This window comes from Aedes aegypti, chromosome 3 (assembly GCF_002204515.2).
Source record: "Aedes aegypti strain LVP_AGWG chromosome 3, AaegL5.0 Primary Assembly, whole genome shotgun sequence".
NCBI lineage: Eukaryota > Metazoa > Arthropoda > Insecta > Diptera > Culicidae > Aedes > Aedes aegypti.
This window is the reverse complement of record NC_035109.1, coordinates 23,016,796-23,042,507: the sequence shown is the minus strand read 5'-3', so window position 1 is coordinate 23,042,507 and position 25,712 is coordinate 23,016,796. Positions and strand designations below refer to the sequence as shown.

General features: G+C 38.5%; 1 protein-coding gene across 1 annotated transcript in view; it reads right to left on the bottom strand.

Annotated features, from left to right (window-relative positions):
- Window positions 1–3,817, bottom strand: part of LOC5571956 (activating transcription factor 3) — a 246,391-nt gene extending 242,574 nt beyond the window's left edge. The window contains exon 1 of the mRNA XM_001660006.2: window positions 2,647–3,817. The gene's annotated coding sequence lies outside the window, so the exon portion shown is untranslated. The remainder of the gene's footprint in view (window positions 1–2,646) is intronic.
- Between the last annotated feature and the right edge of the window lie 21,895 nt (window positions 3,818–25,712).

Below are 25,712 nucleotides of genomic sequence, written 5' to 3'. Positions count from 1 at the left end.
ATTTAGCACAAATTTACTCTTCTTTTAAACATTATATGCCTTTTTTCTGAATATGATGTAATTATAGGTAAAAACTTAAATATGATGTAATTATAGGTATTAAAATTGTTGATTTAAAATTTAAATAAATTTCGCCGTCTTTTATACATAGGCTGTTCTTTGGAGCTATATTTTTGAGATATTTTTTTGTTTCCAACTGACAAAAGAGCGGCAATCGATAACATTGATCTGCTCAAGATATCAACGAAAAATGATGACGATTACTGCATATGGGTTGTGCTACTTTTCCTCGAATGTCGTTTCACCGAACGCCAGTTCCCCGAATGCAAGTTCTCAGTATATCCCGTTTCCCCGAAATGTTTTTGGCACTCATAATTGCCGTAACATTATAAATTTCAGGGTGGTGAACGAACTGGCCATCTAATATGCTCCCTTCTTTATTTAATTGGCGGTTCTTTCGAGTTTTACCATCCTCAGCATTTTTGCCAACATGTGTATAGTCAAGAATTACAGAATACCTCCTTCTTTCGATTGCTTGTCGTTTTTTCTTGTTCACCACTGAAGACTATTATAGCACATATTTAAACTGCACCACTTTTCGGGGAAACGGTTCATTCGGGGAAATGGCTGTCAGGGAAAAGAATCATTCTGAGAACCGACATTCAAAGAAATGACATTTGGGAAAAAGTAGCACAATCACTTTCTTGATTCTGAACGCAATTTGTGATGTCTATTCGTTTTATTATGCCGCAATAATTTTTGGCGCCTAATCTTCTATTGATCATATCATAAATTTTGACTTCTTTCATAAATAGGCTGTTCTTTATATTTATACTGTTTAAATTTTAAATGTAAACCATTCCTCTATTTTGCTGTTTTATCAATTTTTGGAAGACATGCTATTAGAATGATAATTACTTTAGAACCTGCCAGTATTCAACTAAACATGATCTTCTTTAGAGATATGCTGGAAAATATATTATTTCAACCACAAATTATCCCTTCTTTTGATAATAGACGGTGTTTTTGATGGATAATTCTAAAATAAAAATTAAAATTAATCCGTTCAAAAGTTTTGCCACAAATATTTTTATTTAAAAATGTGTTGTTCATTTGAGTTACGCTGTGAGAAGATTTTTTTTAGGATGAGAGCCTTAAATATTTTGTATATTTTCACTTTTCTTACCAAGTAATTTTGATCAAGTGTAACGTCCAAACTGGGACAGAGCTTGATCTGCAGGCGAAATAGTCTTTGAGCAGAACATACGCCTCTCACGCCGAGGAAGTAAAGCCGTTGGTCCCGAGATAAACTAGCCCAGGGCTAAAAATCTCGTTGATAAAGATAGAAAAAAAAAATTCTTTGAGCGTTCCCATCATTAATAACTGCGAAAGTTCTTTGCCAATTTACTATTTTCAAATATGTATATAGTAACAAGCTCAAAGTACTCTATGTTCTGGGATGTGTCACGAGTATTATTTAGTTATGCTCTCTAATGTCACAACAATTTTGACATTTACAGCTTGGAAAATCTCTGAACAAACACCACGCTTGTTGAGAACCTACCAAAATTTTTGGCTATGAGCTAGGTGGTTTGAAAATTCCGATATTCATTCCAAGTCAATCATTATGCCAAACGGCCATTATGCCAAACGACCATTATGCCAAACGACTTTATGCCAAACGACCTTATGCCAAACGACTTTATGCCAAACGGGGTTCAATCTAATTAATCGATTATCTCGATTATTAAGCGAGCCAGGTATCGATGAAAAATTAATTAAATCGTCGATTTATCAAAATAAACGATAATTTTCTGACATCGCTAGTTGCATCCGCTGAATATGACTACAAGTGGTATGTAGTCGAAATATGCACATCTGAGATGACGGTCCTGTCACATGAAAATGCCTATCCTCAAATCTACTAACGCTATCGCCTACTGACAGCTGATTACATACAAAGTGAGTTCTAATCAAATAATGATATATGCACCGAAACTGGTGCATTTTCGGAAAGTGCCCATATTCTTACGTTTTAATTTTATAATGCCGTTTTTTGTGACTTTATACTTTGTTTCGGTAGTCTTCAATGTTATAATCTTTAATTTTTTTCATAAATGACATCGTTAAAGTCTATCACGTGCTCTGCAGTTATACATATATTGTCACCGCTTATCATAAGCATTACATAACGAGCCCATTTGTCGAATCCCAGTTGATCACACTCTGATTTATCTGTAATTACCCTTTTACCGACCTCATGCGCACTCTATCGGAAAGACACTTCACAACAAACAGCCCTCCGCCATAATGGCCGTCGGCGGCTGCAACAATCGTTAAAATCCGGGTCGTAAATCTTGTAACACTGCAGTCTCACGTTGTAAGACTTAAAAACCCTCCCATCGGTAATTTGTCAATGTCCAATTAATTCTGTTTCGGATCATCATCCCTTGTCAACTTATATGACGTCCAACAAGCGAGGTCGATCGGACGCACCGGCACTTGTTCGTCTCGATTTCTGAAAACACGTGCGATGTTGTAATTTGACAGCCGGTCCACCCACACACTGGTACACAGGTCTGGAAACGTTAAACATCCCTATACACCCCCGCCCCCCTTAATCGAAAAATATCAGCCAATAACCACCTGTTATGTTCTCCAACAACTGCCGCCGCGAATCCACCGGACGATGAAATCCAAGCAAGCCACGCTACGCTCGGGGTTTTCACTCAGTGCCAACTAGATGAACACACTGACGAACCAGCTGATAGCTCCAAGAACGGACACCGCAAAATCCCTTTATCCCTAATGCGCCTGCTCCGATGAAATTCTAGTACTTCCTCGTGGTAGATGAACACATACACGCGTATGCGTGTGCTTCCAGACGTCGTGAAACGACGATTCTCTTTTCTATTGCTTCTTCAGAACTCTTCTTCTTCCTTCAATGACTTGTCGGTAAAGACGGAAACAAAAACAATCACATTGGCGCCTCACTTGCGATAAAAATTTTCGAGTTTCGACCTTCCAATTCCGAAATTTTCTTCTCGGTCGAACGGTTTAAAAACAGAATAGAAAAAAAAATGCAAATCAGAGAACGGAAAATGTTTTCACTTGTCGGTTGACAGTCGCAAATTAATTTGGCAGATTGCTTCTTCGTTTTGACGATAAATAGCACACACTTGCCTCGTGTCACGACACACCAGAAACGCTTCCCGACGGCCGATTCGGGGAGAGACGCTCTTCACGCATTCATTCGCTGCTGCGTCTCTTGCGTTGGCCTTTGTTTGCACACTTTCTCTCGGCCTGCTTTAACACTTCGCGCGACACTGAAGCAGCAGGTAGATGCACTTTCGCGATGCACCCGAGTATTCAACGGACGGGGGACGACACCGGACACGACGACGTGGGCGGGGCGTTATTTGAGTCTAATTGCCGAACGGTATCGATAGGCACTCAAGTGTTTGTTCTGCTCGTCAAAGTAGGCTTGGATTTGATTTCTGAACGGCGGATTCTTGCGAAGAGCAGATTTTGACATAATTATCTTCTCGTGTACGTGGTTTGTTTATTGTGTGATTCCTGTCAAGTGGAAACTGTGGATTAGCTGGACCCGCGCGATTCTGGTACTAATTCTTGCACGTCGGAACATTCGCGAAAGTCGATCGGAGTGTTGTGTGTGGAGGCTTGTTCGCCCATTTGATGGAGACTCTCTGGTGTGGAAAAGATAAACAAACAAAAAGAGACTCTCGACGGCGCGCGACAACACGAGCATGCGATCCGGTCCGTGTGCGATATTCAACTGAATGGGGCTCGGTGGCGTCGCGAAATTCGCGAACGCTTCGCGTCCCCTTCGGGTCGTTTATTTACGTCGCTAAAAATAGAAATGCTGTCATCGCTAGCGGACCCGATTGGCCTCAGGAGACGTCATTCCGGGCTCGTGATTGGTGGATCGATTGCAGTGGTGTTCGAGAGTGGGACGCATGTGAACCGTTCGTACAGAGAGCCGATTGTTGTGGTTGTTGATGGAAGCACGTGAGTGAAAGAACGACAACAGAAAACTGGCAAAAAGCCGGCTTCTCCGGGCTCGGGTCGTCGGTAGTTTAGGACGTTCAGCGGCAAGCGAATGGAAGCGTTTGGCACCGTGGAGGCAATCGCACAGCACACACGGTAGCGCGATCGGAATCGGCTGGACGGTGACAAGCGGGGGAAACGAACAACAACCACAACAAACCGAACTGCGAGAATCGAAATGCGAGAGATCATTGCGAAGATAATGTGCTAATATGAGTGGATCAATGGGGTAGGCTTTTAACGTGTTTAGTGCTAAAGTGCTTCCAATTAGTGAACTCTGTCAATTCAGTCACATCTGTCAATCCTGACAAACTTTTGTCAAATCTGTCAATCTGTCAAATTTTGTCAACCAACCCTATTCTGCTCCGTCGAGTGTTTGTTGTTACTAATTTTTCATATTTATTTACCAAACCGCGCGCTGTTCCACCGAAATTCCCCTCTCTTCTCTCTTTTCTTCGTCGCGCGTTCTTCCTCGCATGTAGCTTCCCCTCTCTCTTTCCTAGCAGTCAGTGTGCTCCGACTGCTCGTGCAGGGATGCCAGATTTTCATAGCATAAGAATAGCATACGAATAAAATATAGCGGTTAAAATTATCATATTAGGGTAGCTACACTGATAGCCAATTGTTTGGTCAACCTTTGAACCAAACAGTGGAGTTCTCGCGTAACTTTTCAAAAGTGCCGAAAAGCTAAACATTACATATAATTTGCAATTGGATTAGATGGACAAATTGATGTGAAGATTTGCGAAAAAGTTACACGTCTTCTCAGTGAGAATCGAACTCACGACTCCCCGATCGGGGAGTTAAATTCACAGTCCAAAGAATATTCCTTCATTATTTTATCTTCGGATGCCCTAAGCCATTCGAAATATCATTCGAACTTATTCTAGGGCTTCTTCAACGATTTTCTTCCAGGAATTTCTACACGAAATTGTGAAAGTATTCGTCCAATTTCTCGAGAAGTTCCACCAAAGATTCGACCAAGTGTAGCCAGGAAGTTTTTTCATGAACTTCATGGATATGGGTTTAGGCATTCTCCAATTCGTTAATTGATTCACATATATTTCTACCAACTCTTCTGGACTTTTTTCCTTGAATTTTTTCAGGGATTTTCTTCTATAGAAAGTATGGGCATATATATACTTCTCTGGGAATTTCTCTGAAATTTTCTCCAAGTATTCTTTCAAATATTCCTCCAAAAGATTTCTTAATAAAAAAATCTTTCAGTGATTTCTTATGCAACGTAATCAGAGTTATGTTGAAGAGTCACTCCCTAGCAGTTTTCAAGGGTTTCTGCCAGAAATTCCTCTATGCTTTTTTCCAGGGATTCTTTCAATAACTTCTCCACTGACTTTGATATAATTTCTTGCTTTTAAGATTCCTCTCAGAACTTCTTGATTCATACTCACAGGAGCTTTTTTACTTCTCTTATTTTCCAATAATTTCTCAACGGATTTCTCCAAAATTTCTTCCAAAGGTTTTGTTGTTTTTCCCCAGGTTTTTTTTTATTTCTTAGAACCACATCGGGGTGTTACTCAACATTCCTTCATAAATTCCTCTAGAGACGCCTGCAAAAGATCTTCCAACTTTTCCTTAATGAATTTCTTCGGTAAACCCTTCGAAGATTTCTGGGAAAATTCCACCTAATACTCTTGCTAGACATTCTCCTGGTTCATTCTAACAATTCGTCCAGCAACTTTTTTCTAGAATTTGTCCAGAGATTATTTAAGCATTTATTTTCTTCAAAGAATCTCTCGTTTATTTTGAGAAATTCTGCAAATTATTTTCCGGAGGATAGGGTTTCTGTTGAGTCCTGTGCCAACTAAACTTCACCTTCGATCCCGGACAACCGCATGCACATCGTCAGAACGCCAACACTGAGATAGACTTGGATGATCCTGGGGTTTCAAGCTTGCTCCGTTCGATAACACAGTGTTTAAAGTGTTACACGATTCACAAACACTTTATTTGTACCGTTCAAACTACATTTATTCTACTGGCCAGCTACATTTATTCTACATTTATTATTTAACTTATAACTAGGACTACATTACACATTAATTATCATTACTGTGCTTATTGCCCGACGACCGATTCGTGACTAACTTCAATTTATTCATTCTGCTAATAAAACTCTACCTGAACAATCCTCTCAATTCCTTGAGGGTAACTCAAACAACGACGTCATCGGATTCTAGTTGACCTATCTCTTCGCATCCAAACATTCTCTCGACTTCTCTTCATCATTCCAATCTGTTTTGGTCCACCTCGGCTGGATCTATTGATACTCTGCAACGTCTGATGAACAATAGCCCAGACACAACAAACTGTGGAATGCGACCCGGTGATAGTGAAAACCAGCTTTTGTTGTGCTCCACTTGTACACCAAAAATGCAATAAAACTACTGTATTTCTATAAATAACTTCGGTTCACTTTGCACTTTTTCTACCGAAATCGCATGGACGAAGACGTACCGAGCGAAATCTGATTATGTCGATCGACTGAACCATGCCACCTAAAACGATTCATATTTCTTCCTACCACTCTGTAAGTCACATCGGGTACATATTTACACTATAGAAACCAACGTACATCTTCACTGAAAGATTTCATTCCAATCACTCGCCGTAAAACTTTTATAATTCACAAAATTTTTGAGCCTCAACACCCGCTTAAAATTGAGAACGTAAACGAAGTTTTCCATCATTCGGACTGATGTGTGCGTGATGTTTGACGTAGTAAACGGTTCCTTTGAATGTGGTGTGTAAGCAGCTGTCATGATTGTTCGAACAAAAGAGACGAGAAAAAACTGATTGCGACGGAAATGAAAATGGATACGACGAATATAGGCAACGGTTATTTATAATTGCATATCATTATTTCCAATAAACGTTCAAGATTGATCAAAATGTTATTGCACAACGCGAAAGCCGTCTTGGGAAAGATTTGTTTGGCAACGTTTTGTATTAGCTTCATTCACTGCATTACTGGGAAAATTGCAGATTCTCATTTATCAAAGTTTAATACGATGGATACTAGCACATCACGCTGGCGAAAAATGGTTCAAAAATAGTTATTTTTGTGACCAGATTTAAAAAAAAGTGATCAAAATAATGACTACTATTGAAATACGCAAATCTGGATTTTATGGTCACTGTTATACTTCCAAAATTTAAAAATATTATCTAGGGTTTTGTTCTTCTTCGTCGTAAGCGCTACTATTCGTCATATCAAACTTTAAATGTTCCACTACAGTGGATATTCAAACTTATCTGCAACATAGTTTCATTATCCTAGTTTAATTTTGTGAAAGCTGTTATGGTTTGTACACTTGTACACCAAAAATTCAATAAAACTACTGTATTTTGGTAAATAACTTCAGTTCAATTATCCAATTTGCACTTTTTCACCGAAATCGCATGGACGAACACGATTTGAGAGAAATGCTTAGCGATTGACTGAGCCACACCACTTTCCAACACAAGTTTCTTCCCGCCCCCGTGGGTGACTTACTTCGCCTGGCACTTATTTTCACTATGGAAAACCTTCGTACTTCTTCACTGAAGGATTTCATTCCAATAACACGCCGTAAAACTTCAATAAATCACCAAATTTTACAAAATTTCCTCAACCGCCGCGTATAATTGAGAATGTAAACAAAGTTCAATCCGTCGTACTGAGAAAAAAAAAGCTTGCGCGCATCAATGTGTGCGCGACGCTTGACGTAAAAATACGCTTTCTTTGATTGTGTTGTTTTCGTTGTACTGTGAGCAAATGCCATAATTGTACGGTCAAAAGGAATAGTGTTCATATGTTCGGGCTGAATTTTGATGAGGAACAATTAATTTTAAAGGAAATTAGTATATTCCATCATGCTGAAGGAATGGAGGTAGATGCCCGTAGATCTATATATTCTAGTAAAACATTTTATTATAGCGTTGATATGTTGTGTTTTAACCACTCAATACACACAGTGAGCCGTAAGTTGTGAGACGGATCTGGAAACTGATTGCGACGGAGTTGAAAACGATACGACGGATTGAGAATACGGTAAGATGCATTTTCTTTGCATCATTTCCAAAAAGAGATCAAGACATATCAAAATGTTATTGTACAATGCTAAAGCCGTTTTGAGAAAGAATTGTTTGGCATCGGTTTGTATCAGCATAATTCACTGCAATACTGGGAAAATTGCAGTTCTCACTGATCAATGCTTGATACGATGGATACTAGCACATAACCCTACGAATGTTTGTTTTCTGTCGAAATAAAAACATTCATTGATAACTTAAGACACTTTTGAAGCCATTTTCAATTTCTTCATATATTTGAATGAAGAAAGATACTTTCAAAAAAATTATAATTTGTGATTTAAAAACACAGAAAAATATCATATTGTTAAACAAATCCAATGTTTTTTTGTATATGTTTGAAACCAAAATTATGCTCTTTTACACGAAAACTTAAAAAGTAGTAATTATTTTCGTAGAAAAAGAGTGATCTATTTTGAAATCAACTGCTTTTATGAATACAGTTATTTTTTTAGACAGGTAACTTCCACTGGTTTGCGACGTAAGCATAAAATGATTTAATATTTTTAGCTATTTTGTCAGCAGGTCTTGTCGGTATCACTACGCTCGTCTTATGTTACAAGCAGCTTGATTTCCAAATCAGCGATTTCAAGTGTGGATTTCAGGATTCCAGTGTGAATTCTGAGATTTCAGAATGGATGCGAATATTACAGAATACATCATGGGATTGTAGTGTGTAAGCTGGTATTCCAGTGTGGATCTTAAGATTGTAGCGTAAATCGCAATATTTCCGTGTCGATCCTGGGCTTGCAGTAAGGATTCTGGGATTCCAGTGTAGTTCCTAGAGTTGCAGTGTGGGTCTCCAATGTGAATCCTTGTATTTCAGTGTGAAACCTTTAATCCAGTGTGGATCCGGATATTTCAGTGTGGATGCTTCAAATCCAGTTTGTATCTTGGGGTTGTAGGGTTGATCGTTGGATTTCAGTGAATATCCTAGAATTCTAATGATCACAGAATTTTAGTGTGGAACTTGGGATTCCAATGTGGATTCTAGGATTCAAGTACGGATCCTGGAATTATACTATGAATCGTAAAGATGAATCCTGATATTGTGGATCGCAGGATTTCAATATGGATCTTTGGATACCAGTGTAGATCTATGAATACCAGTGTAAATTCTAGTACATATTTCAGTGTGGATCGCTTTATTCCATTGTGAAACCTAGAATTGTAGTGTAGATCGTAGTATTTTAGAGAGGATCTTGAGATCGTGATGTGGATCGAATGATGTCAGTGTGGATACTTGGATTCCAGTGTGATTAGTTGGACTCCAGGGTGGATGCTGGTATTCAAGTGTGGATCTTTGGATCCCCGTTTATATCCTGGGCTTGTAGTTTGGATCCTGAGATTCTAGCCTGGAATCTGGTATTTCAGTTTGGATCCTTTGGTATGAGTGTAAATCTTTGGAGTCAAGTGTTGATCTTGGGATTCCGGTATGGATCTTGAGATTACAGTGTGAATCCTGAGATTCAGCCTAAATTATGGTATTTCAATGAGAATCCTTTGATAACAATGTAAATCTTGGGATTAAAGTGACGGGGTTGGTGGTCTGATGGCTACCGCTTCTGCTTCATATGCAGAAGGTCATGGGTTCAATCCCAGGCCCGTCCCTTTCCTCGTACTTTGTAGTTGTATATCTCTCACTTGCTTCTATCTTCCATTCTAAATATATCACACACAAACTATTCGTTCATAGCAAACGCTAGAACCAGAGACGGACAAGAAACCGTTTCCCTAACGCTTCCTACTTCCACGCGCACGCCTTTCTTACGCCTGATATATAGGCAGTCTGCTAACCACAAAAGCAAACCTCTCTGCCATGCCTTTCCCCCAATCCAAACACTCCCGCATGAACTGGCGTGGATGCAGTGGAATATACGGTCTACGTGGGAGCCAGTTTAATGCATCATCAATTCCTCCCCTTCCCCTCATTGGTCTGCATTCTGACGTGGCAGGCACCATTGTCGCTAAAAATAGAAGATCACCAGCACTTCTACACTGAGGATGCCTGTTAGTCCCAAGCAGTCATTCGGTTGGTTCCTTGTGTAAGTGCAGCTGATCTGGCGATACTGGAGTAGCATCCACGGGCGGCCAATCAAGCTCAAGCTCAAGCTCAAGCTCAATGTAAATCTTGGGATTAAAGTGTGGATCCTGAAATTCCTGTATGGACGAATTTCATCCAGAATGAGTTGAAAAAATAAAAATCGTGCTCGATAGTCTTCGATCTGGATTAAATTTTGCACATGTTTTTGGTATGGTAGAATAATCGTTTTCCAAAGAAAAGTTGATTATTTTGACTCAAGAATAACTTTTGAAAATGGCCTATAATTTTTTGCATGCAACTTATTTGAAAAATTCTAACTTCGAAACTGTTGATTTTAGAGAAAAATTTTCTATGCTCAAGTTGTAGTTAACCGTTTGGATTATAAGAATTAAATATACACTGAAAAAATATTTTATTTATTTTCATAAAAAAATCAAAAATAAAACTTAAATTACTCAAAAACCCCATTTTTATAAATATTTTTAATTTTTACCATATCATCTTGATAGTAAACAGATGATTGAGACAAAGTTTCATGATGGAGAAATTTTTAATAAAAAAGTTTTTCTAAGACCTACTTCTGGCCGATTTTCAAAATTTTGATTTATTGTCAAAATAAATACGTTCTGATAATACAATAAGAATCTTGAAATTATTCTAAACCATAATGATTATATGGATTATTTCTCTAGAAGTAGCCACTTTCGAATTATATCGAGTTTAATGCAAAAATATCATATAGGTAAATATTAAAATAGGCCATTTTCATTAGTTATTCGCGATTCTCCATCAAGGAAAATAAGAAAGTGGACAGAAATATGGTCTTTACTCTCGAAAACGTGTATTTTTTTTATGAAGAATCGCAAAAAACTAATGAAAATGGCCTGTTTTAATATATAAATGATATTTTTTGCATTAAACTCGATATAATTCGAAAATGGCTACTTCTAGAGAAATAATCCAAATAATCATTATGCTTCAAAATAATTTCGAGATTCTTATTGTATTTGTATTTTTCGTGAAAAAAAAAATAATTATTTTTTCAGTGTGTATATTCTACTTGTAGGCCAAACGGTGTAGTGAACTTTCAAAGAACATTTTTCTCTAAAATCAACATTTTCGGAGTTAGAATTTTTCAAATAAGTTGCATGCAAAAATTTATAGGCCATTATCAAAAGTTATTCTCGAGTTAAAATGATCGATTTTTCTATGGAAAACACTTATTCTACCATACCAAAAACATGTGCAGAATTTGCTGCAAATCGAAGATGGTCGAGTTCTGCGACTGACCGATTTGACATGGAATTTGTCCGGAATCTTAGTTTTCCAGTGTGGATCCTTGTATTCCAGTATGGGTCCTCGTGTTTCAGTGTAAAACCTGGTATTCAAATGTGAACCCTCGTATTCCAGTGTAGATCTATGGATTCCAGTGTGGATACTGGTATTCGAATGTTGATCAGAGTTGCTCGCTGTCACTATCAACGCCTAAAATTTGCAGATTTTTACAGGCCGACTGCGATACAGTTCGGATCACTCTATATCACATCAACATCATGCTATCTACTCCATCACAAGTGCATTGATAGCGATAGACTATGGATATCACTGATGGGTTAAGTTTAGCCTTAAATTAAGCAGGTAAAATGGCAATTTATCAGTACGATATTTTTGACAGTGTTGTAGATAGAATTAAACTATTTGTTGGTCACTGAAAAACAGTAATAGCATGGGTAATTACCACGTGATCACTCATTCCGCAGTGATTATGATCTAGAGTGCGATGTCGCATCACTGCTGTTGGTTGTCAAATCAAAGTGATATTGATAGCTCGCAAGTGATAGTGATAGTTTTAGACCATCGGCCAGCAGCTGATATGGTTGATATTAAGCAACTTTGATGTTGATCCCAGTATTTCAGTTTGGATCCTGGGAATTTTGTATGCTTCAGCTCGGACCATATTTGGAAGATAATTCATAGAAAAATCTATTTTAAAATTCGGTATAAATTATCTCCAGTCATGATTTACAGCCATCAACATTTGGATCAGACTTTTTTTCTCAATAAATATTTTTATCCAATTTATGATTTTTAAATGTCGACCGATTTTTCCCATTTTGTGAAGCATTTTTTTAAACATTGTTTTTTTGGTAGCATTTTGTGAATGTTTGGAATAAGATTTTTGCAAAATTTATACATAGAAAATACACTACCCGTCATAAATACGGACTCACTGAAATAAGTATTGCAACACTCAGCTGAATAATGAATCACTCCCAAAAAGTTTAGCATCACCTCAAAACAGGTTAATTCACATTGCTATATCTCGAGATCCTTACGACTTGCAAAGAAGCGATCTTCAGCAAAGTTGTTCAGGGGTTCAAGGACATCCGCAAAGCGATCAGTTTCGTTCGCGATTTTGCCGCTAGGTGGCGCTAGTGAGCTTGTAAAATTCAGCATTTTGAACTAGTTCTAGCTTGTGATCCATAAGAGATGGAAAGTTCGGGTCTTCGGCAAAGTTGCTCAGGGGTTCAAGGACATCCGGAAAGCGAACAGTTTAATTTGCGATTTTGCCGCTAGGTGGCGCTAGTGAGCATTTTGAACTACAGTCGACTCTCCACAACTCGATGTTCTGTAACTCGATATACTCTATAACTCGATGGATTTTTCGGACCCTTGAAATTTCCATACATCATGCTCTCCATAAGTCGATAGTTCTATAACTCGATATCTCCACTAGTCGATGTCACGTGAGAGGGACAATTCACTCCATAACTCGATATCTATTTTAAAATCTTTCTTATTTGGGGAAACGTGGTCTATTTCTTGTTAAAAAATACTTGCAAGTTGTAATAAAAGTTGAAAAACATTAAAAATAAAATAAAATATTGTAAGTCAAAAAAATGTGATTTTTCGAGCATTTCGATTTTTTTTTTCAAATAGTTTCTCTATACAATATACAAAATAATATTATTTATTATTTCAGAGCCGATTATTTATGTATTAGAAATACAGAAATTTGTTCCTTCGATTTTGTGATTTTTTATTTCGGTACATTCTATAACTCGATAATTCTATAAGTCGATGGTCCCTTGAATATCGAGTTATGGAGAGTCGACTGTAGTTCTAGCTTGTGATCCATAAGAGATAGAAAGTTCGGGTCTTCGGCAAAGTTGTTCGGAAAGTCAAAAGCATCCAGGAAACAGTTTACTCTGGAGGGATGACTGTACCTAAACATTATGAATTTGATAAGATAGAATTTCCAGAATGCTGTTCAGAAATCCTTTGACATTTGGAAGTTGAAGTGATTTGAATCACTTTATGTACCTTTTTCAGATTCGATAAGTTCAATAACCAAGTGATTGATATTTGATTTTTGAAGCAAATTTAAGGCATTCAGGTCTCATTCACTTTATATTCTAGTGTTTCAGATTTGACTAGCTCCATACAAGAGACTCATGTCCAATTCACTTCATATTCAAGTGTTTCAGGTGAGAATCACTTCATGTGATTCATGTCTGATTCACTTCATAGTCAAGTGTTTAAGGTAATATTCACTTCATGCACAAATAATTCAGGACCGATTACATTCTTGTTCAATTTATTCAGATATGATTCGCTTTGTATCCAAATGATTCATGTCATGTGACACTTCATTTTTGAATGCATGCTCACTAGCGGCAAAATCGTAAACTAAACTATTCGCTTTCCGGATGTCCTTGATCCCCTGAACAACTTTGCTGAAGATCGCTTCTTTGCAAGTCGTAAGGATCTCGAGATATAGCAATGTGAATTAACCTGTTTTGAGGTGATGCTAAACTTTTCAGGGTGATTCAATATTCAGCTGAGTGTTGCAATACTTATTTTAGTGAGTCCGTATTTATGACGGGTAGTGTATATATCAAAAAGATGCTTGTATACATGCCTAATATAAAAAATTGAGAAAGTATATTATGAAGCATTTCGCACCAACTCGATGTTGGCAGCACCCTCTCAGATTTCAATGAATCTTCCTGAATGTATAGACCTTGACTAAGTAAGCTATAACTCCCCCGAGATTCCCTTGGGAATCCCTGAAGAGCTCATGTCTTCCAACCAAACCCGGAAAACTAGCTCAGTAACATGAGACCCCTGAACTGTGTCGCAGAGTCGGCATGTTACTGGGTAATCGGAGGGGCTTCGCGAACAAAGTATGAAAAACAAAAATATTCACATTTTTAAACATTTTATTGGAACCTTTCTGTGGCGTGTGGGTGTGGGTATGACATTTTGTGTGGCGTGTAAGCAGGATTGGGGAATTACTGGTACCGTAATCCGGGGTAACATTGATCATTTTTTTGGGAATTTCTTAAAAATTTCATTTGAAAATGCATATGTTGTAAGTTTTATATTTTTAATACAAGTACTGACACCCAATGCTCGTGTCTATATACTGTATTTTGTTTTCTGAAAGTTTAAAGCATGTTTAAAAATATGTTTAATTTGATTTTTTTATTTAGCTGATATGGGGTAACATTGATCACCCATGAAGACAACGTTCTTTAATACTGGAAATATCATTACTTACTAAAATCATGGTCCCTAAAGCCGAATATGAAGGCCAAACTCTTACAAGTCATTTACTTTTTGAGTTATTTCAAAATTAAAAACACCTGTAATTGTTGAATACGCCTAAAGGTAGGCAATTTCCTTAGGAATTCCTGCATTCTTTATAGTAACATGACGGGTGGCATCAATGTCATATATAACAGGTCCGGCTCTTAGTATGTGTTTGCTTGTATTAGTCACGAAAAAGATGTAAACAAACGATCAGCTGATGGTGACGACAAGGCTGCGAAAAATTTTGTTCGCGGTTTTCTCAACGTGACGTCATCTTCGGCTGCTTCGTGAACTTTCGGCTCGCCGAAGTGGGCATTGCACAACTACGACTTCAAAACTGATGTTATCACAAATACTGATTTGATGTTCGCCCGCACCTCTAAATACCCCACATCGGGGTGGCATAGCACCATATTCACCGGCCGAAAGCCGCTAAGTCGCAAAAACCGTGACAACACACACAACAACACAGCCAAACCCACGCGATTGCAGGAACTTTGTATTTCACCCACGGGCCATAATTCAAATTGTGTATCACTAGCCAAACTGCAGAAAATATCACTTCACATCACTTCTTTCTTCGAATTATCTTCCGGGTGGCATAGCACCAAAAACCGTTTAAGCACTTCACCAGCCGAATTCAATATTTTACGGTTCCGATATAAACGCGACAGAAAAAAAAAAACAAAAGCAGCCATTCGCGCGCACAGCCTGCTGCACTCTCCGATAATTCAAAGTAAACTGATAAGACCAAATTCACTCGCTCATTAAGCTTGATTGAATTCTGAGATAAATGCGACTTTTACTTGTTCTGTTTTGGTTGAAAAAAAAAAAATAAACAACAAGAAAAAGTTTTTATTATAAATATTTTTTTAATGTCCATATCGCGATGTATGGATAGTTGATAGTAAACATATTTCTTATTTTGAGACAAAATTTCATCCAAATAAAAAAAATGCTTGTTGTTTTTAAATCGACTTTTAGTTTTGAAGTTCAATTTTTTTCAGTTTTAATAAGATTTTTTTATAAAAAATGGGTAAAAAATTTTGACCCTTTTCGAATAGTCCGATAGTTCAGATAAATTTTGGAACAACTAAGTATGCAAAGTGGCTTAATTAGTCAAGGTCTAGACATCCACAAAATTTCATTGAAATCTGAGGGGGTGCTGCTAGCTCGGAATACGATTTGGCGTGAAATGTGTCACATAGGTTCTTCCGGCTTCTTTTAAGAATTTACTGGGATGTTATATTATTTGAAGCATTTCTCGCGTTTAGTATCATACGGGTGTAACTGCAGCTCATCGATTCTTATTTTAGCTAATTACTTGGACGGGCGACTGTTTTCGATTGCTATTTTCGACTCAGTAGAAAATATTCATCATCTTTCAATCCAAATGCAAAGCGAAAATCGACGAAGAGAAATCCATCACTGTAAATACGCCTGTATGATGCCCAACGATTTGAAAATGTTATAGAATAAAATGGCGGTACCGAATATTCAGTTTTTTTCATCATTTGGTTGAAATTGTCCGATTAAATTTAGATAAAACCGATTTTTTCAACATGCTTGTTGTATTCATACAAAATTCTTCATTTCTCTTATATGGGAAAATACAATACTCTTTCAAAACCCCAAAAAATAACTTTTCCGCATCGAAAGTAGTACAAACTTTGTTGATAAGTATTGTTATACACATAAAGTTTAAATTATGTTGCAAATTAAGCAAACAAGTTGCCTTAGAAGCTGGCAAACTTGCATGCAAGTTGGCTGCAATAGTCAAATTATGCATTTTCAATAGCCAATATCTAAAAAACTAGACGTGCTATGCTATTTTTGAAAACGGCAATGGAATCAGCACCCCTTAAGGTGCAGGTAAAAATGAAGCAAATGTCAAAAGTGAAAAAGCAGTTTTCGCCGTTACAATCGACAAATCGGAAAAAATAAAAACACACAGCCTTTTTATTTTAGAAATAAAACAGCTGTGTGTTTTTATTTTTTTCGATTTGTCGATTGTAACGGCGAAAACAGCTTTTTCAGTTTTGACATTTGCTCTATTTGTACTTGGGCCTTATTTGAGTGCATAGCGGTATTTTGGTGCTTGAGACAAAAACGTGTTCAGCAATGTATTCAGCATATTTTTCCTGTAATAACCAGCTAACTCCAAAAATCAAAATGTAGCTATTTTGTAAGCAAATCTCATTTATCATCTTCTTTCTATCTTTTAATTTTTTTTTTCAATAATCTTTAACTTATGCATAACATACCTCCTGATTTCTTCTGAATTTTACTACCATCTTCCTAAATCATAATTTTTATCCAAAGTTTTTACGGAAAATGTCTCACTCTCTACCTAAACTTCACTTAGGTATTTATGGAAATTTCAACAGTTTTTTGGAAGCCAGTGGGGAAATTTATCAATTTTATCTATAATGAATCTTTCAGCTGTTAAATGAAATTAAGAAATATGAAACTCAACTAATGTCGAGTCTAGTACTAAACTGGCAACGGTTTACATTTGAGGTCGAAAAACGCATATCCGTCAATTGATGCAAACTATTGTGGAATTTAATGGTGCAGTTATTAATTCGGTTTTCATCTCTCCTAATTTTATCTAGAAAATTTCCAGACAATATAAAAAAAAATGATGATTTTTACTCTAATTAAAAACTTTTTCAGTTTTTTATACTTTCCTCATTAAACATACTTAGTAAGTAATTAGAAAAAATCCTGAGATCAGTAAATTACTGAATAATTCAATTATAATATTTTTTTTTGCATTTTGCGTCTCTGATTCCTTATAAAAATTCTTTAATCCAGTATGTCCAATCTACGAAATCTCTGAAATTCTGGCATCACTGATTACGATGACAATGTATTATGTGTGTTTTGTGATAATGGGGTAAGCTTTTAATATGTTTAGTGCAAAATTGCTTTCAATCTGTAAACTCTGTGAATCCATTCAAATCTGTCAATCCTGTCAAACTTTTGTCAATGCAGTCAATTTTTTGTACACTCTCTCAACCAACCCTATTCTCCTCCGTCGAGTGTTTGTTGTTCCTAATTTTTCATATTCATTTACCAAACCACTCGCTGTTCCACCGAAATTTGCTCTCTTCTATCTTTCCCTCCTTCGACATGCATTATCCCTCGCATGGAGCTGCCCCACTCTCCTCAATATCAATCGTGTTTCGATTCGATGTTCGATTTTGCCTCCCGTCTGTCTGCCTAGCTGCCTGCCTGAAGCCACGTCCACATTTGGAGGGGTCTTGTCCCACCACCTGCAAGCGCTTCCCCAGTCCAGTGGTGATCGATCGACGAAGATCGAAGACGGAGAGGGGAAACGATGGCGATGGGCGTGTGTGAGAATCGATCGGTTGATTTTTTGGAGCCACTGGCACTGATGTGTTTGCATTCTCCTCACTCGCTCGCTCTCCCACCACCTCTTCCTCCCTCACACTCTCTTTCGATTCGCGCTTGTTTCCTTCTCTCCCGCTTCTCATTCGCGAAGCAGCGTTCGCGTTCGGTCGGTGGTTCGGTTCGGTTTGTTGCACATTCCTTCTGCGTTTTGGCTTGCGAGCGTGTGTGGGATCATGATCTTCGCGCTTTGCATTTTTCAGTGAATTTGTTATGCATACTAATGCCTCGGGGTGTTTCACGCACCGTTTGAATGAGTGGTTTTAGAACTGCTTGTGAGGTTGATTGATCTTCTTTAAGTCGGGTGCGATTTTTCACGCACTGTGGACAAGTGCTTATGCAAACGACAAGGTCTTTGAAAAACATCTCTCAAAGGAACAAGCTTTTCGGCAGACGGCTCGTTTTCCATTGACTCTAAATTTGGATTGGATTCAGATTGCATTCATGTTGGATTTGAATCGAAATTTTATTGGATTTGGTTAAGTGCTTGGATATCGATATCGTATTTATTTGGATTGGATTTGGATTGGATTTGGATTGGATTTGGATTGGATTTGGATTGGATTGGATTGGATTGGATTGGATTTGGATTGGATTTGGATTGGATTTGGATTGGATTTGGATTGGATTTGGATTGGATTTGGATTGGATTTGGATTGGATTTGGATTGGATTTGGATTGGATTTGGATTGGATTTGGATTTGGATTGGATTTGGATTGGATTTGGATTGGATTTGGATTGGATTTGGATTGGATTTGGATTGGATTTGGATTGGATTTGGATTGGATTTGGATTGGATTTGGATGGATTTGGATTGGATTTGGATTGGATTTGGATTGGATTTGGATTGGATTTGGATTGGATTTGGATTGGATGATTGGATTTGGATTGGATTTGGATTGGATTTGGATTGGATTTGGATTGGATTTGGATTGGATTTGGATTGGATTTGGATTGGATTGGATTGGATTGGATTTGGATTGGATTTGGATTGGATTTGGATTGGATTTGGATTGGATTTGGATTGGATTTGGATTGGATTGGATTTGGATTGGATTTGGATTGGATTTGGATTGGATTTGGATTGGATTTGGATTGGATTTGGATTGGATTTGGATTGGATTTGGATTGGATTTGGGATTGGATTGGATTGGATTTGGATTGGATTTGGATTGGATTGGATTGGATTGGGATTGGATTTGGATTGGATTGGATTGGATTGGATTTGGATTGGATTTGGATTGGATTTGGATTGGATTTGGATTGGATTTGGATTGGATTTGGATTGGATTTGGATTGGATTTGGATTGGATTTGGATTGGATTTGGATTGGATTTGGATTGGATTTGGATTGGATTTGGATTGTATTTGGATTGGATTTGGATTGTATTTGGATTGGATTTGATTGATTTGGATTGGATTTGGATTGGATTTGGATTGGATTTGGATTGGATTTGGATGGATTGGATTGGATTTGGATGGATTTGGATTGGATTTGGATTGGATTTGGATTGGATTTGGATTGGATTTGGATTGGATTTGGATTGGATTTGGATTGGATTTGGATTGGATTTGGATTGGATTTGGATTGGATTTGGATTGGATTTGGATTGGATTTGGATTGGATTTGGATTGGATTGGATTGGATTTGATTGGATTTGGATTGGATTTGGATTGGATTTGGATTGGATCGAATCGATCGAAATCGAATCGAATCGAAATCGAATCGAAATCGAATCGAAATCGAATCGAAATCGAATCGAAATCGAATCGAAATCGAATCGAAATCGAATCGAAATCGAATCGAAATCGAATCGAAATCGAATCGAAATCGAATCGAAATCGAATCGAAATCGAATCGAAATCGAATCGAAATCGAATCGAAATCGAATCGAAATCGAATCGAAATCGAATCGAAATCGAATCGAAATCGAATCGAAATCGAATCGAAATCGAATCGAAATCGAATCGAAATCGAATCGAAATCGAATCGAAATCGAATCGAAATCGAATCGAAATCGAATCGAAATCGAATCGAAATCGAATCGAAATCGAATCGAAATCGAATCGAAATCGAATCGAAATCGAATCGAAATCGAATCGAAATCGAATCGAAATCGAATCGAAATCGAATCGAAATCGAATCGAAATCGAATCGAAATCGAATCGAAATCGAATCGAAATCGAATCGAAATCGAATCGAAATCGAATCGAAATCGAATCGAAATCGAAATCGAATCGAAATCGAATCGAAATCGAATCGAAATCGAATCGAAATCGAATCGAAATCGAATCGAAATCGAATCGAAATCGAATCGAAATCGAATCGAAATCGAATCGAAATCGAATCGAAATCGAATCGAAATCGAATCGAAATCGAATCGAAATCGATCGAAATCGAATCGAAATCGAATCGAAATCGAATCGAAATCGAATCGAAATCGATCGAAATCGAATCGAAATCGAATCGAAATCGAATCGAAATCGAATCGAAATCGAATCGAAATCGAATCGAAATCGAATCGAAATCGAATCGAAATCGAATCGAAATCGAATCGAACGATCGAAAATCGAATCGAAATCGAATCGAAATCGAATCGAAATCGAATCGAAATCGAATCGAAATCGAATCGAAATCGAATCGAAATCGAATCGAAATCGAATCGAAATCGAATCGAAATCGAATCGAAATCGAATCGAAATCGAATCGAAATCGAATCGAAATCGAATCGAAATCGAATCGAAATCGAATCGAAATCGAATCGAAATCGAATCGAAATCGAATCGAAATCGAATCGAAATCGAATCGAAATCGAATCGAAATCGAATCGAAATCGAATCGAAATCGAATCGAAATCGAATCGAAATCGAATCGAAATCGAATCGAAATCGAATCGAAATCGAATCGAAATCGAATCGAAATCGAATCGAAATCGAATCGAAATCGAATCGAAATCGAATCGAAATCGAATCGAATCGAATCGAATCGAAATCGAATCGAAATCGAATCGAAATCGAATCGAAATCGAATCGAAATCGAATCGAAATCGAATCGAAATCGAATCGAAATCGAATCGAAATCGAATCAAAATCGAATCGAATTCTTATCGCCTTCTATTCGAAAACGGCCAATTAAAAATTCGTCAAGGTTAGTAACTTGTAGTTTTTTTAACCATAAGCCGCTCTTTAATTTAGAACCATTCAATGCCACCCTCCACGACAGCAATTACCGAGCCTCGGGACGATTATCGCCGACCATTTATTACCGCCTCAGGTAAATCCCAATTATTTTCGAATTTCGCATTCGACGACAAATCATCATTATCATCATCATCGTAAAACACTTAGTTAGTGCGACCTGTGCCTACTTTGTTCATCCATCCAAGGTGGCGGCGAAGAGTCTAGCATAGTCTGATGGTAAAACCTGACATTGATCTTCGGCTTGTGCTCGGAGAATAATCACTAGTAAGTAAGTCGACTCGATATTGGATGCCTCCGGTTCATTTCAGGTGCGAGGCGCGAAAGCCTTCTCCGCTGGCAATAATCCGACTGACAACGCAAGAATGTTAATACGACAAGTTTACACATCAGGTCGCGCTTTAAAGCCAGGTGCGTGCGCCTTCTTAGGTTGGGCCCGTGCCTACTTGGATCGCTGAGGTGTGCGTCGTTCATTCATGAGAGATAGGGCAGAGTGGATCAAAATTCAAACATGGGGTAAACTGAGTAAGTAAACAGTAAGGTTAGGTTGGCATTTTGAACCACCTTTCCCTGGGTAGGCCTACCAATCAAAGGCGGCGGGGAGATACCAGTTGGAACCGGCTTGCTTTGATTTAGCGTCGCTTTGAGTGTTGGCTGTTGTAAAAATGTCACAGCCTGCTGCTGCTGGTGGTGCTAGCAATATCGACGATGGTCGTAAAATCGACAGGTTTATGTGGTTGACATGAGCGGTATTATAATGGCGATCGCTGATAAAGAAATAGCTAGCGAAGTTCTTCTCCTCCCTCCGAAGGATTGGCGTACGATGGAGATGGAGAAGGTGGGTTCCATTCATTAAATGCGTTTGCAGTTTGAGGTGTTGCAAGTACCTTTACCATTAGTTTCAGTTGAAATCGTTGCTGTTCGGATTGGCATAATGGATAATTTTATGCAAATCACGAAAGGTAGAGTTTCACGGAGTGGAAATGCCCCAGCAACAGTATTTTTTAGCGGACGAAGGCGACAATCGCAGGAAGAGTGCGCTCATAAAAGCTTCACTTAGAGTAAGGTGGGGCAAAAGTTCGACCTTAGTGGTATAATCAAAGTTTCCAGGAAAATAATAGCAGATGAAACAAAACAAATACCATACAGCGAACCTTTATCATATTGGCTATAACTTTGCTGAACAAACTTGTGTTAAAATACTTACTCATTTTTAGTTATAACAGTTTCAAAATTGATTGTCTTATTCGAACTTTTGCCCCACCGGTGGGGCAAAAGTTCGAATCTAGTGTGGGGCAAAAGTTCGTTGGCTAAAACACAAAATATCAATACTTTTATGCCAGGCATACTTTCTACCAGCCGTAAACTTATGTTTGCCGAAAAATACACACTAAATTTTCATCAAAAAATGCCCAAAACAGGGTTAATTGTAATACACCCAAAAAATAGCAGTTTTTCGCAAAACTAAGGGAAATGTAAAATTTTTGTGACATTTTTCGCACGATCAGGCAAACTTCGCTAAATTTGAAGATAATATGTAGATTTCAGGAAATTTGAAAAAATTTCCGTGGGTTTATACATGGGTCGAACTTTTGCCCCGCTGATTCGAACTTTTGCCCCGCTATGGGCCAAAAATTGATTCCAACTATTTATGGAAAAACTAATACACGTCAAAACATCCTTATGATAGGCCTAGAAACGCCCCCACATAAAATATTGAAAAATATTTTATCTTCATTTGGTTCCATGCATCGAAAGTTTGACCAAATATTACAATATTTACGTCGAAAAACAACAAATAGCCATAACTTTTCCAAATCTCAATCGATTTGCATGATATTTGGAGTGAAAGTCTCTTACCTGAATAGCATTCGAACCACTATGACATTTCTAAGTTTTGATTTGATTTGAGCTAGAAATCTTAAAAAGAAACTCTTGCCCCACTCGAACTTTTGCCCCACTTTACTCTACATCCGAAACGTGTGATACATAAGGTAAGGTAAGTGCCTCTTTGCGGCTAGCGAGTAGGCCATGACTTTTTTGTGAGTGTGTCGGTTAATTTACTGTTGGTTGTCATAAGAAGTCGTTTGCGAATCTGGACAACAAAAACAAGAAATTGAGAAATGTGTTTCGTAACTTCAATGCTTCAGGCAAATCTTCCGAGGAACAAATCGAAGCAGCCTAGTCCCTTCGATTCATGTTGATAAACAAAGAGTATCGCCAATCGTCGCTAATATTTCCGAATTTGGTGTTTTCGGCAGTAGATCTCGTTGACGTTTGAGCGGTGCCGTGATATTTACGTAACCATGGCAATAAGTGAATAGTCCATTTTACGAACCGTTTTGGATCTGCTGATCGCTCATTTCATGAATGAAAAATTGACGGAAGGCGGTTGCGTGAAAGTACCATCAATATCATCAATATTGTCGTTTCGTAAAATGGACTATTCGGCACTGCTCAAACGTCAAATTAGTGAACTCGTGAATTGTTTGTTTGTTTGTTTGTTTTTATTGTCCAGCAGCGTAAGATATAAATCTTTTAAAATTGCTACCTCCGGTTTTCCAAAGAAATAACTATTATACTATTGCAGTTATTATTTAAATAAATAAACTATTTTTAACTCTAACTATTGCGGTTCCAAAAGTTGATGCAGCCGCTTTTGAAAATTGCCCCCGACGATGAACGCTTTGATTCATGGACCAATGCACAAGTTCACTAATTTGATGTTTGAGCGGTGCCGTATTTACTCGTTGTCATAGTCACATGCATAACACGGCTCCGTTCAAACGTCATATAATGAACTTGGTCCATATTGGAATGAAGGTTTCCTTCCAAATTGCAAAGAAAACATACTGTCGCGTTTAATTGGAAACCCCGAACTATTTATAAAACATCTTAAAAAAGAGGCATAAATTCTCACTTACGACGACAAACTTGAACGTTTGTTAGAGGTCATCTTGGAAATAGATAAATATGCGGGAAATGGTCGAGACCGCGTCGGAATCAAGCGAAAAAGACGAATGCAGCGATTCGTCGGAGGACCGAGAGAGAATCAGGCCGAAGCGTTGGTTGAAGCTCGAGAAGTAGCGAAGTTGGGGAAAGGTCGGAGCGGGCCATCGGCCGAATTACGAGAGAGCAGCTGGCCACTCGGAAAGCGGTGTCGCAGCACCTTCCGAAGTTTCGCTGAGAAGCGGAAGTTTGGCCGCTATTCATCAGCCGCTTCGAACACACCGCAGCGGCGTGTGGATTCACGAATTCGGAGAATATGAAGTGGTTGCAGGACTGTCTGCAAGGAGACGCGCTCGAGGCTGTCCGGGGCGGGTTAGTTCTGCCTGACTCCGTTCCGAATGTTATTCGGGACCTTCGAAGCCTGTTCGGGAAGCCCGAGAAGCTGTCGAAGACGGTGCTGACGAAGGTGAGTAGCGCTCCAGCACCGAGAGTTGATCGGCTGGAGTCGTTTATATATTTTGGTATCACGGTGAAGCAACTGTGCTACCATTTGGATGCCGCGTGACTGAACGACCACCTGAATGACCCGGTACTGGTGCACGAGTTAGTCGACAAGCTGCCGGCAAGCTACAAGCTGGACTGGGTCCGAAACAAGTAGGGCAGAGTGGACAGTCCCCTGACGATGTTCACAAACTTCACGACTGACATAGTTTCCGACGTCTCTGAAGTGGCGGAATTCACCACATTGTCGATGAACGGCCGGGTGCGGCCTGGAAAGGAAAATAATCGTAGAAGGAGTTCGTGTATGTGCACGAGTCCGAGCCGAAGCGAAGCGATGTTACTCGTAGCGAGTTGGCCATCCGGCATTGCTGGATTTGCAAGCGGACCGATCATCTGATTCGGAATTGCGAGGAATTCAGGCGAAAGAACATCGTAGAGCGGCTACGAGAAGTCGGGAGGCAGAAACTCTGTGAAATCTGCCTGAACAAGCACAATGGAAGTCGATGTCTTTCCGAAATCCGGTGTATGATGCGGAATTGTCAGGGAGCTCATCATCCTCTTCTGCATGGGTAGAAGAATCAATGCAGCTGCAGAAAGCGAAATCGACAAGCGACAGTACGGTACTGTCCCATTCCTGGACGAAGGATCATCGGCGACTTTGGTGGATGATGTGGTCGCAAAACGGCTGAAGGCAGAAGGGACAATCAAGCCGTTGGTCGTCACGTGGACCGGAAACATCAACCGTTTTGAGAACCTGAGTCTCGGAGTGTCGAAGGTTGGTAAATGGCTGGGCATGGCGTATCATTGGTACCTCGCGTACCTGCAGGAATAAATTAGACCCCTTTGTGT